Source organism: Zalophus californianus, chromosome 1 (assembly GCF_009762305.2).
Source record: "Zalophus californianus isolate mZalCal1 chromosome 1, mZalCal1.pri.v2, whole genome shotgun sequence".
Taxonomy (NCBI): domain Eukaryota; kingdom Metazoa; phylum Chordata; class Mammalia; order Carnivora; family Otariidae; genus Zalophus; species Zalophus californianus.
In genome coordinates, this window is record NC_045595.1 from 213,648,749 (window position 1) to 213,663,018 (window position 14,270).

Consider the following 14,270-nt stretch of genomic DNA (forward strand, 5'->3'; position numbering starts at 1 on the left):
GCTATTCCAGGTTCTCATTTGTCTGTCTTGTGAAAATAAATCGAGCTGAAAGAGTCGTGGTGTGACCTGTGCTCGGGCAGCAGCCCCTGGTGATGTGCTTTCCTGCCCTGCCCCGACGTGGCTGTGGCGGTGGGGACGGGGCCACGTCCACGCTCCGCTCAGGCCACCTGAGACCAGGTTCAGATGGGCTCTCCCGAAAGCCCCACATCTAGACTCATTTTACAAACTATTAGTCTCTGAGGGGCACCTGGGTGGCTCCGTCGGTTAAGCATCCGACTTGCTTTCGGCCGAGGTCACGATCTCAGGGTCGTGGGATCGAGCCCCACGTCGGGCTCCGCGCTGGGTGCGGTGTCTGCTGGAGATTCTCTCTCTCGGCGCCCCTCCCGCCTCCCACGCTCACACACGCGCGCGCGCTCTCTCTCTCTCTCTCTCTCTCTCTAAAATAATAAATAAGCCTCTAAACAATAAGAAACATCAGTCCTCAGAACACACATGTGCCAGCACACAGACGCACACACAGATGTGGGGTCTGGGGAAACAGGGTGCTCTTTTCCCAGGAGACAACACCGAAGGGCCGCATACCACTTGGTGTTTGGAGATGGCAGGGTTGGGCCAGACCCTCGTCCCCTAGGCACGCAGCTCTGCTCTGCTTGTGTGCTGGGTCCTGTTGGAGCATGACTATCCACTGGCAAAGACAGGCGGCTGTGGAAGGCACCCCGGACTCCTCACCTGGAGTTTTGTGCACATCTGGGGTACCCGGGAGGCGGGCCATGCTTCATCATGAGGCCCACCTGCCATGCTGGCCGCGCCCCCACCTCTGCTTTGGCTCTGCGGGGCAGACCCCGAATGTCGGCACCAGCCCCTGGCCACCTGATGTAAGAGGTGTGTGGGGGCGTGCACGTGCGTACACGTGTGTCAGCGCATGCACATGTGCGCATGCGTGTGGGCACCGCCACGTGCACGTGAACACAGTGTACACACATGTACGCACACAAATACACACCCCCCAAACTGTAAGGGGAAAGCAGGGGGTGCTCGTATAAGAGAATCCCATTAGGAAATGGTAGGAAATCACAACTTTATGCTCTGGAAATCATCCTTATTTTCATGTTTCCTCATGTTTCATGTAATGCCCGAGACCGCTGAATTGTCCAGGCGACCCCCACAGCCGTGGAATTTCCGGAAAGAAAAGCTCCTCTTGACAAAAGCGCTCCCCAGGGGCTAAAAACTCAGTGCAGAACTCGAGTTGTCCTGTGGTGTCTCAGAGGCAGCGGGTGATGTCACCAGCTGCAGGCTCCAGCTCCGCCCACTCCCTGGAAGGTGTGACATATGGGGGTTAGGGGCATGGCGTTTTCAGCTCTGCCCCAGGGAGAATCTGGCAGGTGGTTGAAGGGATTTCCCCCCCCGCTGCCCGGAGCGGGGCCCGACCCCCTAAGATCACACCAGTGGGGTCCAGTAAGGCCTGCAAACTGCCTTCCCGAGGGGTGTGTCTTGTAGAACAGGGTGTGTAAGTCTGTGCCCAGGGATGACTGCTCCACATCCCGGAGCAGCAAGCCCAGTGCTGTCCCAGCCCTGACCCCCTTTCCCACGTGCTGAGTACGGGAGGGGAGGCGCTAGGAGAGCACAGGAGGGGCTCACTGAGGTCCCAGAGCGCTCCGAGCCAACAGGTGTGTGCAGGGGCCTGGGGGTGTCCTTGGACACAAGCAAATGCTACGTGATCTTAAACCAAGACTGGGGTCGGGGGAGAGGACAGCTGGCTCCAGCCTGTTTGCAAAACCACTGCAAGATCTAAGGTCCCCTCGGGAGGCATCCTGAGGGTGGGATTCTCCTTCCCTCCTGGAGGGACAGGAGCCCGTATGTCAGGGCCCAGAGACTTGTTAGGACTCCCGGGAGCTGCAGAGCTCGAGTGCGCCTCGCCCACACCAGGCTCTCAACCACTGTGCAGGACCGGAGAGCCTCCTGGCACCTAATGGCCCCACAGACTGTTCTCAGATGCACACAACGTCCTGGTAAAGGACTCCCACCATGAGGGAGAGACAAGCAGACTCCCTGCTGAGGCCCGATGTGGGGCTCCCTCCTCGGGGACCCCGAGATCATGACCTGAGCCACCCAGGCACCCTCTGCTTAGACTTGTGGAAACACCTTTTCCAGGGCCTTCCTCTGTTACAACCGCATAAACAGATCGCGGCTTGGCCTCAGCCTGGGAGAATTCCAAAGGGCCTCTCTCACGGAGGGAAGACAGGAGAGCGGAACCGGCCGCCCCCCTGCACCCACCCTGAGTGCAAACAGTCTGAGGGTGGACAGCCGCCCCTTCCTCAGAGCACATCAGAGCTGCCGGGGGGCTGTCTCTCTCCCGGGATGTTCCTGTCTCGGGTTGTGGGAATCGAAGGGTGGGAGATGGACCTCGGGTGTCATCCATCAAGGTCCTGAGGTCCACACAGGTCCCGGTCCTGCGTGCCCAGCATCTGCCAAGGCCACACGGCCTAGCCGGTCATCGTCCCGTGCACCCCAAGCACGCAGACGAGCAGGGGGAGTTGGCCGTGTGACAGGCACCCCAGCCAGGCTGCGTTTCCAGCTCCCTCCCAGCAGGAAAGAGTCTCCCCAGGGACTCCCCACGGGACAGGGCAGGCGGGGGCCTCTGCAGATGGGCGGGGGCAGGGAGCAGCCAGCCCTGGCCACTGTCGGGGGGCAACAGAGCTGGCCAGGGGCTGAGGCGGCAAAGACTGAGCTGGTTCTGGAGAGCTGCTGCAGGAGGGAGGGGCCCCAGCGTGACCCGAGCCCCGCTTCCCTGGGACAGACGCGGGAGACTCTCCGGGGCCGGGTGTGCAGAGGAGAGGCTCAGAGGGCGGTGTGTGTGCCGGGGTGGGGGGCCCGTGCGGCCAGGTCACCTGGGTTGGCCACCTGGCGCCTCCCTGGAGGGGAAAGAAACTCCCGGGCCCCTAGGACAGAGGCCGTGGTGCACTCGGAGCAAGGCACCCGCGGGGTCCGGCCCTGACCTCCCAGCGGGGCTGGGGGCTGGGAGGGAGAGCGGAGCCCCGAGTGTGTGTGGCACGGCCGCTCCCGGGTCCTCGAGGGGCCGGTTCTGGGCGGCGGACGGTGGGTGTCTCAAAGTGCAGAGAAGGATTTAGAATCGCAAGGTGTGTTGTGCGGCTGGAGCTGGTATTTTGAATTATGACCAGCTGAAGGAGGGGCACAGACCCGGACCTCAGCAGCCTTCGGGGACAGGAGACCCACGGGCTGCCGGTTTGACCAGCGGTTTCAGTCCGGCCCCAGGACAGAAGTAGAGTCACAGGTTTCTTCCTTACAGATCCCCGTCGAAGACACTTGGTGAGCCAAGGAAGGGCTGTCCTTGGTCCCGGGTCACGAGCGGGCAGGAGGTAGACAGATGGTACGGGTACCTCTTACCAAGTGGTTGGGGTGGAGGTCACTAACTTTCCACGGACTCAACTCTGAGTGGTCATTTTATTTTATTGTTAAAGATTCATTTATTCATTTTAGAGAGAGAGGGAGAGAAGAGAGAGAGCAGGGGGAGGTGCAGAGGGAGAGAGAGAATCTCAAGCAGGCTCCCCGCTGAGCACGGAGCCCAACGACCCTGAGATCGTGACCTGAGCTGAAACAGACGCAGACGCTCACCCGAGCCACCCAGGCGCCCCTGAGTGGTCACTTTAAGACGCGCCTGGGCAAAGCAAAGCAGGAAGTGCGGGGAGGCTCCTAAGCTCCAGTCCTTATCTGAATGTCCAGGCTCGGGGTGTGAGCGGCTTATCATCTGTGAAATGCCCAGGCAGCAAGTCGGAAAGACAATTGTTTTCCTCATCACACAGCTTTCTCGGGAGCTGTTCTGAGAGGGGCTCGTGGGCCCCCGGCCTGTCCCAGGTTTGGCTGGCACAAACGGTACATACTCCGTGCAGCCCTGAGCATTTTAGGAGGAGCTGGGCTCATCCCGGACACAAAAGCCTTGAGCTCGTGTCTGGCCGCGTGTCAGCGCAGGGTCTGGCCCTGATGCCCGAGAGCCTTCCGAAAGTTCTCACCGGCCGGCAGCGAGGGGCTGGGGGACGAGGCCCAGGCCTCTCCACCTCCGGGGTCCTGCTGAGTGCCCCATGCTGTGGTCCACAAGCAAGGCACAGAGCTGGGGACGCAGCCTCCGGGGGACCCGAGCCCCGAGGGAAGGTGACCTGCACAGAAGCTGCTGGAACGGACTTAGGAAGGTCACGGCACGGTGGAGGGCGGGGAATATGTCACAGTGAAACCCAAGTCCCCGGGTAGAACCCTCAACCTGGGCTGTCCCCCCACGGGGGACAGTTCTGTTGCTCTGAAGACCAGTGGCCTGGGCTGGGGTGGGGGCAACAGGGGGTGGATTTGGAAAGAAGCCCCAAGAGGCACCTTCAGAAGAAAAAAGTGAAAACGAAGCACCACCAACTAAGCAACCACATACTCCGGTATTTGGAACAGTCACAAAGACGTCAAGAATAGTGAGACGAACACCAGGTGCCCGTCCCCAAAGCCACTGCGGGCTCATGCGTCCTGCCCCGCCGTGTGTCGTGCCCAACCCTCCCTCCCGCGGGTCTGTTTATCCCTGAACAGCAGTGACAGCGAATGCTCTCGTGGTGACGCCGCTGGCCCCGCGCTGTCCTGGGCACTTCCGGGCATGGACTCGGTGTCACCGCAACCCAGGAGGAAACCCCGACGCCACAGTTTCCCCGGTCGGCCTGGCGCCGCGCAGCCTCTGTGCGTCCCCCAGGTGCGGGTCCCGGGACACACGGAGTCACACGGACGGGTTGTCCCACCGCCTGTGGCTGAGCCGGGGTCGGTGTGGGACTCACGCAGGGAGCTGCAGATGATCTTTGCTGCTGTACAAGTCTCTTTGTGTGACTGAGGCAGAGTCCATCCATGTTCCTGCTGGAAGCCTGCTGCCCTGTGCCATGCGGCCGTGAATGTTACGTCCAAACTGCTCCGGGCTCCGTGTGGGGGTGGGCCGACCGCATGGAGGAAGTGAGGCCCTGGCCTCCCAGATCTACCTTCGTTTCCCCAAACGGGCGCGCTGTTCCCATGCCCGAGCTGAGTGCAGGTGCGGCCTCAGCCCGCGCCTCCCTGACCGCTCTGGGGGCCAGGCGGGTGACAGGTGCGTGCGGGCTGTTGGGGCTTCCCTCTATTTCCCACTGTAGTGGTGGCCTTTTTCTTAGTAATTCATAAGCATTCGCTTTTCTTAATTTTTAAATTTTATTTTTTTGAGGTATAATTGACATATAACATTGTATTAGTCTCAGGTGTACGGCATAATGATTCGATATTTGTATATACTGTGAAATGATCATCGCGGTAAGTCCAATTAACATTTGCCTTTATGTAAGTTGAATGCACTATTTTTGGGGTCAATTTTATGCATTCTCAAAACCTCATTTCTGGCTTGTATTTTTCCTTTATTTCTGTGTCTTTTTGACACACAGAATTGTGTTCACTAATAGAAGTGCACTGGAGGCATGGCAAATAAAAGAATGCCATTTCATTTTACCTTTCCCGCGTAGCAGTGCGAGCCGGGGTGGGCAGAGCGCCGGCTCCCGTGTGGGGCCGCCCTGCGCGCGGCTCCGACTCTGGGCGCACGCCTGCTGGGCGTGGCTTCTCGAGAAGCCCCCATGTTTCGATCTTCAAATCCGACCTGCCGTCTCATGAACCTTTCTTCTTCCACATGGATTTTAGAATCAGCTCATCGGTTCTATTTAAAAAATCAAGAAAACCTGTTGGGATCTTCCCCGGAACTGGGGGGCTGCGCTCATTGCAGTGTTGAGCCGTCCCGCGTGCAGGCACTTCTCCTGCCCCTTGGTACCAGCTGTCTTTTCTGTCTTCCAGTAAAGCCGTGGGAGTTTTCCATACAGGTTATGCGTGTCCCTCGTCCACAAGGACCAGATGCTCGTCTCGGGCTGTACAGATTTATGTGTGTCCCTAAAGTCAAACTTGCTACTTTGATTTGTGCGACGCGTGGAATCCTTGTTTCTTCTGGTCTGCTTTACTCCATCGCTGGGAGGGGGGTGGTGAGGTCTCCTCTGCACAGATGACAAGGACCATTTCTCCTAGAGGTGCTGTCCATTTCTGCCTTCCAGTGCTAGGTGCATATGAATTCACAGCTGTTCTGTTTTCTTGGTGAATGGAACTTTTCCGTTTGCTTTTTTGCTTTAGATCTAATCTAATGTGAACATAGTGACACATTACTTTTTTTTTTTTTTTTGCCTCGTATACAACTCGTCCTTCCTTTTAACCCAAACCCTATAATTTGGGTTTGTCCTTTGTGTCCGTTGTAAACAATGTATCTTGATCAATTTTGGTTTTAATCCAGTAAGAAAAGAAATATCTTTTAACCAATGAGCTTAGATCGTTTACGTTTATTTTTATTACTGGATTTATTTTCAGCATCTTATTCAGCGTTTTCTGTTTGTTTTCTGCCTCCTCGGTCAAGTTTTCTTTCCCCCACTTTTCCTCCTCTACTCGTTATATTTATTCTCTCAGTGGCTCCTCTTAACATGGTTTCTTAGTGTGACGAGTCCTGAGGTTAACCACGACTCAGCCTTCTTCCGGTCACTGCCAGTGTTCATCGGGGCTAGCATCTGCCCCGTTGTGTGACCTGTCACACTTCCCAGCATCCGTAGCTCGTTCCCATTTTTTTTAAAGATTTTATTTACTTATTTGACAGAGAGAGAGAGGGGGGGGAACACAAGCAGGGGGAGTGGGAGAGGGAGAGGCAGGCTTCCCATGGAGCAGGGAGCCCGATGCGGGGCTCGATCCCAGGACCCCCGGATCACGACCTGAGCCGAAGGCAGACGCTTAACGACTGAGTCACCCAGGCGCCCCGCTCGTTCCCATTTTTACACCTAAAATTACTGTGACTTTTATTTTCACATACAGTTTGTGGTTGCTTAGATTTACCCACGTTTGCAGTTTTTGTGCTCATCAGCTGTCTTTTATCTTAGGAACTCCCTCTGGGATCATTCTCTTTCTTGAAACAAACCTTTTAGAAATTCCTTTGGTGGGATTCCTTGGAGGTAGATTCTCCCAGCTTTTGTTTTTCTGGGAACCCTTTCTCTTACTCTGGTTTTGTAATGGGAGTTTGGTGGTGGGAATAATTAGAGGCTGTCACTGCTCTCTCTCCATACTTTTGATGCTTTCTACTCTTCTTGCTGGGAAGCCGGCTGACCATCTTATCGCCCAGGTGGTAATCTCTCCTTTCTCTCAGCCTGTTTTGCAAGTCTCCCTTTGGTGGTTCCAGCTGAGCGACAATGTGTCTACACGTGCAATTCTTTTCATCTGGCTTGAAATTTGATTTGCTTCCTGAATCTTAGGATAGTCCGTCTTCAATTCTAGAAATTCCCCAGCCACCATTTGTTTACATACCGCCTCTGCCCCGTTCCCTCTGATTTTCATCCTGTAACTCTAATACCTGCTCTTCTGTCCCTGGGTTTCTGACCCTCTTTTCTGGGTCCCATCTTGTATTTTATTTTATTTTATTTTATTTATTAATCTTATTTTTGACATTATCATCACTAGGATTTAAAAAAAAATACTGATTCTTTTCATATAGTATCACGGTCCTTGCTCATGGTTTCGGTCCTTTTAGTACTTAAAACATTTTAAACATACTATTACCACTCTGAATGTCTAAGCAAGAGATGCCCCAGAAAATCCCCTGAGTTCTAAAAATACTCCCTGCCCTTGTGTGCCAGTGTGATCAAGACAATGACCCTCTTCCGTGAAGCGACTCCTTTCTGTGATTACGGGGCCACTGGCATAAAGAACTCACAGTGGCCAGGAGTGCCCCTTGCTTTATTTCCGGGTAACAGTGCAACTTTAGTGGGGGCATCCCCCACATTCCTCCCAAATCAACACCTCTAATACCACAGGATATAAGGTTGCAGAGATGAGAAGCACACTTTTGCCAGTGTTTCTGGGGTCAGTGGTGGAGGAGCCTGTCCTACGCCTATCTCCTGGTTCCCAGGTGGTGTGTTCTGATGATTGCAGACAGCACTGGACACTCAGCTGTTGACCGACTATCCTGGGGTTTAACACCCCAAGCCCACAAGGTCAGTGCCCTTGCCGGGCCTTGACTAGGCACGGCAGTGCCGAGAGGCTGGCTGCTCTGTGTGATGTGATCGGACAGACTGGTGATTTCTGTGGTCACAACTCTTTTGTTATAAAACAAGTCCCTTGACCTGAGGCTGTGGTCTGTGAGGTCCCATGCTGGTAAATCTGGCCTCGGAGAGGCCTCGAATGCCATGTGGGCACAGGCACCGTGGGGGGAAAGACCAACCTGTGGCCTGAACTGCCGTCGGCTCTGGTAATGAGGACCCGCTGCCCTCCAGCGCGGATGGCGTCTCCTGTCATCAGCCGGACCCCAAGGGGCTTGTTGAACTCCTTGGGAACAAGACCCTTCTCAAAGGAACAGGTGGGACACTCAGCCGCCTCACCCTTCGCGGGCGGGAGCTCGTGCTGCCGGCCCACACACAGGCTCCGTCCCTGCACTGTGGCCACTCCGCTCGTGAGCCCGTTGTACCCTCGCTGGTCTGGCTGGAGAGTGAAGAAGGCTGGCCTCTGCCGGAGGAGCCGCCTGTCCGCCTGGTTGTCCTCTGCAGCGCCTGTTCTCGCTCTGGTGCACACTGACGGGACACAAAGACCCATAAACTTTGTGCCACCCCCTAGACTAATTCACTTCCCCAAAGGCATCCTGCAGACGCCTTTCCCCCAAACTTCCTTGACTCCGGCCTTCCAATGTTGCTGCTTCCAGGTGCATGACTAGTAAGCCAAACCATTCACACTGCTTCTCCCCTTATATGGAGAGCGACAGTGTCCCCTCCAGCCCTGCACATCGGGGGGCGGAGCCTCCTCTCCCCATGGGCCTCTGAGGACACATGTGGATTGGGCTGGGGTACAGCGCAGCACATCCGTGGTCTACACCATCCTATCAAGCGGAGCCTCTCATGAATCAGACCTGTGCTGCTCTTTCTATTGGCAGTTGTGGGGAGCACGCCAAGAGGCTGAGGTGTGTGCCGGGGGGCAGGTGTCAGGGCAGCATGGGAGATAGAAGGGTGTGTGCCTCCGGCCTGCTCCCGCTTGATCCCAATGTCCCGCGGCCCTCACATGACAGACTGCTGCGGCACCTGCCCAACTTTGCAACCTAGTGGGTCCGATCGTACCTCGCCTGGGAGGGACAGCTCCAATCTCACATGCTGTTCCATGGCAAGGCTCTCAGCAGCTACTAGGGGCCAGGAGCATGCCAGGGGCTGCTTTCAAATAGTGTCAAGATCTCTGAGGCAGAAGGCACGGCGTCACTCCAGAATCCCGGGGCCCTGTGCCCTGACTCTCTCCCAACACTAGGCGGAGGCCTGGGTTACCGTTCTGTACATTCTGTACGTGAGGAGAGCAGTGGGGTGGGGGAATCTTGTGAGACATCTGACCAGGTGAGGGTGTCTGTGGCCCTCCAGGTAAGGGGGGCAGTTTGCCTGTGGGGGAGGGGGGCTGCTCCTGTTAGCCCACAGGTCGGGGGCATTCGGAGTTCAAGATTCTCAGGCTTGTCTAGTAAACTTCACCACCGCCCTGAGTCTCAGGTCCTATTCTGTTCCTAACAGGGCCTCGTCCTTAGCACAGGACACCTGCGCATTGCAGCTCTCCTTCCCTTCTGATTTTTTTTTTTTAAGATTTAATTTATTTATTTGTCAGAGAGAGAGAGAGAGAGCACACAAGCAGGGGGAGTGAGAGAGGGAGAAGCAGGCTCCCCGCCGAGGCGGGAGCCTGATGCGGGGCTCGATCCCAGGACCCTGCGATCATGACCTGAGCCGAAGGCAGACGCTTCACCCAGCTGTCCCTGCTTCCCTTTTGCTTAAGGTCAACGACCAGCCCAGTTTTCCAGAGACTGTCTTCGTGTTAGCCCTGGAATTCCCACATCCCGAAACCCTTTAGTGGTGCGCAGACTGAGAGAGTCTCATCCTTACAGTCAGATCCTGGGCCTGATTTTCAGCACAGCTGCTGTAAGGCGACCGACTGCCCAGGGACATGCTCGGAGAGGAAGCCGGGGGCACACCTGTCAGTGTCCGGCCTGAAACCCTTCACCATCTGAAGCCATTTTTATTCACATCAGAGAAACATCTTGTAATTAAAATTCTGTTCAAATAAGGGGAACTTGACCCCAAGACAAAGCAATCCGTAGTGTCATTTACTTTTAAAAATGCAGAATTCAGATTCACAAGTGTGTAGGGAGTGAGATCAGTTCATTCAGGGACCAAAGTCAAATCTCTTTTAGGGGCCCGAGAGCGCCTGGCCCAGAGCGCGGTTCATGGAGATGCTGATGCTTGTTTTCCCAGCCTGGCCTGAGAAGTCATCTGGGGACATGGTGTATCAGAGTGAGGAGAGCAGAGTGTCCTGTTCTTGGCAGGGACATGGGGATCCGGCCCAGAGGCCACCCTGGGTGGAGGTATAACCACGTCCCGCAGACACCCCAGGGCCTTCCTGCTACCCAGCCGGAGCCTCCAAGGCCACACAATCCATTTAGAAGGGGGCCCCGACTAATGGCCACTTAAAAATGCATGACCACGGCTCCTGCCAGATCCTCGGCGGCCTTGGGAGGATCGATCTGCAAAATCTCGCTGGAAAGGCTCAGGGAGGCCTGGAGTCAGCTTCTCCTTCAGTCTCCGGGAGCTCTGTCATAGGTGGCTCGGGGTCTGCACCTGTCCGACATCAGGACCAATCCTGTGGCTGGGAAGGCCCAGGTTGCTGTTTGCCCATTTCTGCTCATTAGTAACCCTCGCGGATGCACTTCCCATCTTCCGCCCTCCAGCTGGCTCCTGGCGTGTGCCAGCCTCAGCTCAGACTGCAGGATTTGGCTCTTGCAACCCCGAGAGGCACCAGAGTATGCGTGGATCTGGGGGCAGAGCTCCCGGGCGGAGAGCTCCGTCAGGGAGGAGCTGTGTCTCTGTGCCCCCGGTTTCCACAGCGGCCCCAGAGTCTGGGGCTGGCCCTCTCCCGGCAGGACGTTGCTGTGACTGGCACAGCGAGGAGCTCCCTGCCAGCACCTCGGGGCCCCAGGCCCAGTGCCTGGCACATAGTCATCACGCTGCTGAGCTTCTACCCAGCCTGGCTGGGCGGGGGCCCCTCCGCTCCCAGCCACGCCCACTCTCAGGGGGCTGCAGCCGGAGGCCTTGGCTGCGAGCGGCCAGAGACCAGTGAACAGAGGCCTAAATGAGGACAGGGTCATGTTCTCCTGTGACAGGAGCCCATAGTGACCTGGCTCAGCAGCTTGACAAGGTGACGGCCATTGTCTGGCCCAGGAGACGGCCACCTGCATCTCACCGGCCAGCACGTTGTCCTGCAAACAGCGCAGGCTGACGCGTGGCTGGGAATGTGTGTGCTTGGCTTCCCTGCGTGCACGGTGGAGGCCCTGGGTGGGGCGGCGTGGGGACGTGTGCCCGGTGTCTCTGGAACATGCTACAGCCCAGCACCTCTGTTCTCAGGAATGCCCCTATTCTCCAACCCTCCAAACCACACCGAGCATCTAAGGAGATTCACGTGCCTGGCGCTCACTTCAGCAGCACATATACTAAAAGGGGAACGACACAGAGCCGCAGGGCTGGACCTCCAGTGGTAGAACGGAGGCCCGAGCACACTGGCTTGCAGGGAATTCGAGGGGCTTCCACGGGCCCAGGACCCCTGAGTGCAAGGGACTGTTGCCTGAGGAAAGTCTGCTTGCAGCCATTTCCATGGTTACCAGGAGTAACCAGGACCCAGGGACACAGGAGCCTAGCCTCGTGGGAAAGGGCCTACCTGATTTTAAAGAAAGTCCTGAGGGGCCCCTGGGTGGCTCAGTTGTTAAGCATCTGCCTTTGGCTCAGGTCATGATCCCAGGGTCCTGGGGTCAAGCCCCGCATCGCATCAGGCTCCCTGCTCCGCGGGAAGCCTGCTTCTCCCTCTCCCACTCCTTCTGCTTGTGCTCTCTCTCTCGCTGTGTCCCTTTCTGTCACATAAATAAATAAAACTAAAAAAAAAAAAGAAAGCCCTGAAGGCACCTCTTTATTATAAAGAACCGCAAACTCGGCTGGCTTTATTTAGTTAGAATGTCTCTGCATAAAGTTCCGATGAGAACAATCACCCCTTTCCCAGGAGTATTCTCAAATGATAGGAGGGGTTAGACAGTCCGCTTCATTTCTCCGAGTAGTTAATACACTCAGCATATAGCCCAGGACACAGGGAGAAGTCCCAGTGTCCCGGGGCCTGTCTGCAGGCGTCCCCCTCCCCCCAGGCCCCCTGGGATGCTCAGGGGCTGGCAGTGTGATCCTTGCAACTTAATGACTCTGCTAATCCCCACCCACAGGCTGGCTGCACTTTGTCCTTCCACCAGCAGTGTAGACAGGCCTGTTTCCCATGGTATCACCCCAGGTGGGCTGTCAAATCTACACTTTTGCCAATTTGATGAGTGTGAGATCACAGGGAACGTCTGCACTGGTCTCTGGCCCCGCGGCCCGGCACAGCGCTCCTGGGGCCCTCCTCATTCCCCACGTGACAAGGGCACTCGGAGCATCGTCTGTCCTAATGAGGTGACTCGGGGGAGCTCCTGGGTGGGGCTGGTCCCCAGAAAGAGCAGCGGTGACTGGAAGCTCGGAACTTTCAGGTCACCCCGCCCCTCCCCCCAGTTCTCCAGGGAGGGGGAGGGGCTGGGAATGGAGTCAATGAGCCATCATCGCAGGCCTCCGGGAGGAACCCCCGTAAATCCGGAGAGCTCCCAGGTGGGTGCACACGTCCACACGGAGAGGGTGACGCATCCCAACTCCACGGACAGAAGCTACTGTGCTCGGGACCCTCCCGGGCCCGCCGCATATGCCTCTCCAACTGGCTGTTCATCTGCACCCTTTATCACGTCCTTTATTATATAACAAACCCGTAACGTGTTTCCTTGAGATCTATGAGTCGCTCTAGCAAATCCGTCGGACCCGAGGAGGGGTCGTGGGAACCCTGATTTGTAGCTGGTGGTCAGAAGTGGGGTCTGCTGGGACCTGCTGATTGTGATTGGCATCTGAAGTCAGGGGTGGGGGACTCACATCTTTACCTATTTTTATTGGGTTGTTTTTTTTCTTCTTGATTTTCAGGAGCTCTTTATATATCGTCCGTTAGGAAGATTCATCCTTTGTGATTTATACTTCCCCTTTTTTTTTCAGCTTGTTTATCTTTTGACTTTGCTTATGTTTTTTTTTCCAGGCATATCTTTTTATTTTTATAGTCAGACTTATCAGTCTTTTATTTTTTGGTCTCTGGATTTTGACACGTCATAGAAAGGCCTTCCCCACTCCAGGGTTAGAGGAGTTCACCGTCTTTTCTTCTAACAATTTCATGGCTTCACTTTCTACAGGCCAATGTTCGACCTCCCTGAACCGTATCCTGGGGTAGAGTTATAAGGATGGATTTAATCGGATCTTCTTCCAATTGGGTACTTGGTAGTCCAAACAAAATGTATTAAGTGCCTGTCTTTGTGTTGACTCATTTTCAAATATCTGATAATAATCATCATCAATATTTTGGTGAAATATCTCAGCAAAGCTCTATGAGATTAGGATTAATTCCATTTGATAATGAGATCTACAGCAATGAAGTGGGGGCATATGCTGGAATTCAATGAGATACACATATGTAAACCCCCAGCACAGGTAGGCACTACTCGATAGCGGTTGGTAAATCGCTGTGCTGAATCAGAATCACTGCTACACGGTGAGCCTGGGCGGTGGTGGTGATAAATGGGCAGAAATGTTTGTCCCGTTGAACTAATGCGGCCCTACTCCTGAAAACAGTCGTAAAAAGAACAAAAATACAATTTATACTTCTTTATTCAATGTCTCGGTCCTGGGCTCTCCTAATACTTCCCAAAGATTTTCTTTTAAGTCCATGTTCACCTTTTATTTGAAGTTCCAACTTGATCACACGCTAAACCCCCACATGTACTGGGGTCTGTTTCTCGTTGCGTGACATCGTTCTGCGGGTCTGTGGGCAGCACACCGTCCATACCACCTCATGTCAGTTGCTAAGCATTTGGGAAGGCTCTACTACCTCGTAGAGCATGCACATTACTCCTCCTTCACAGAATCTTCCTGGTTATCCTTTCTTGTTTATTTCTAATACCATTTTTGAAATTAGCCTTTCTAGGTATAGAAAAAATTAACCTGTTGATATTTATGATTATAAGGATTGCATTAAATTTAGAAATCAGCTTAGGGAAAGTTGCCCATCTAGAACTGTACGCCCTCCCAGCT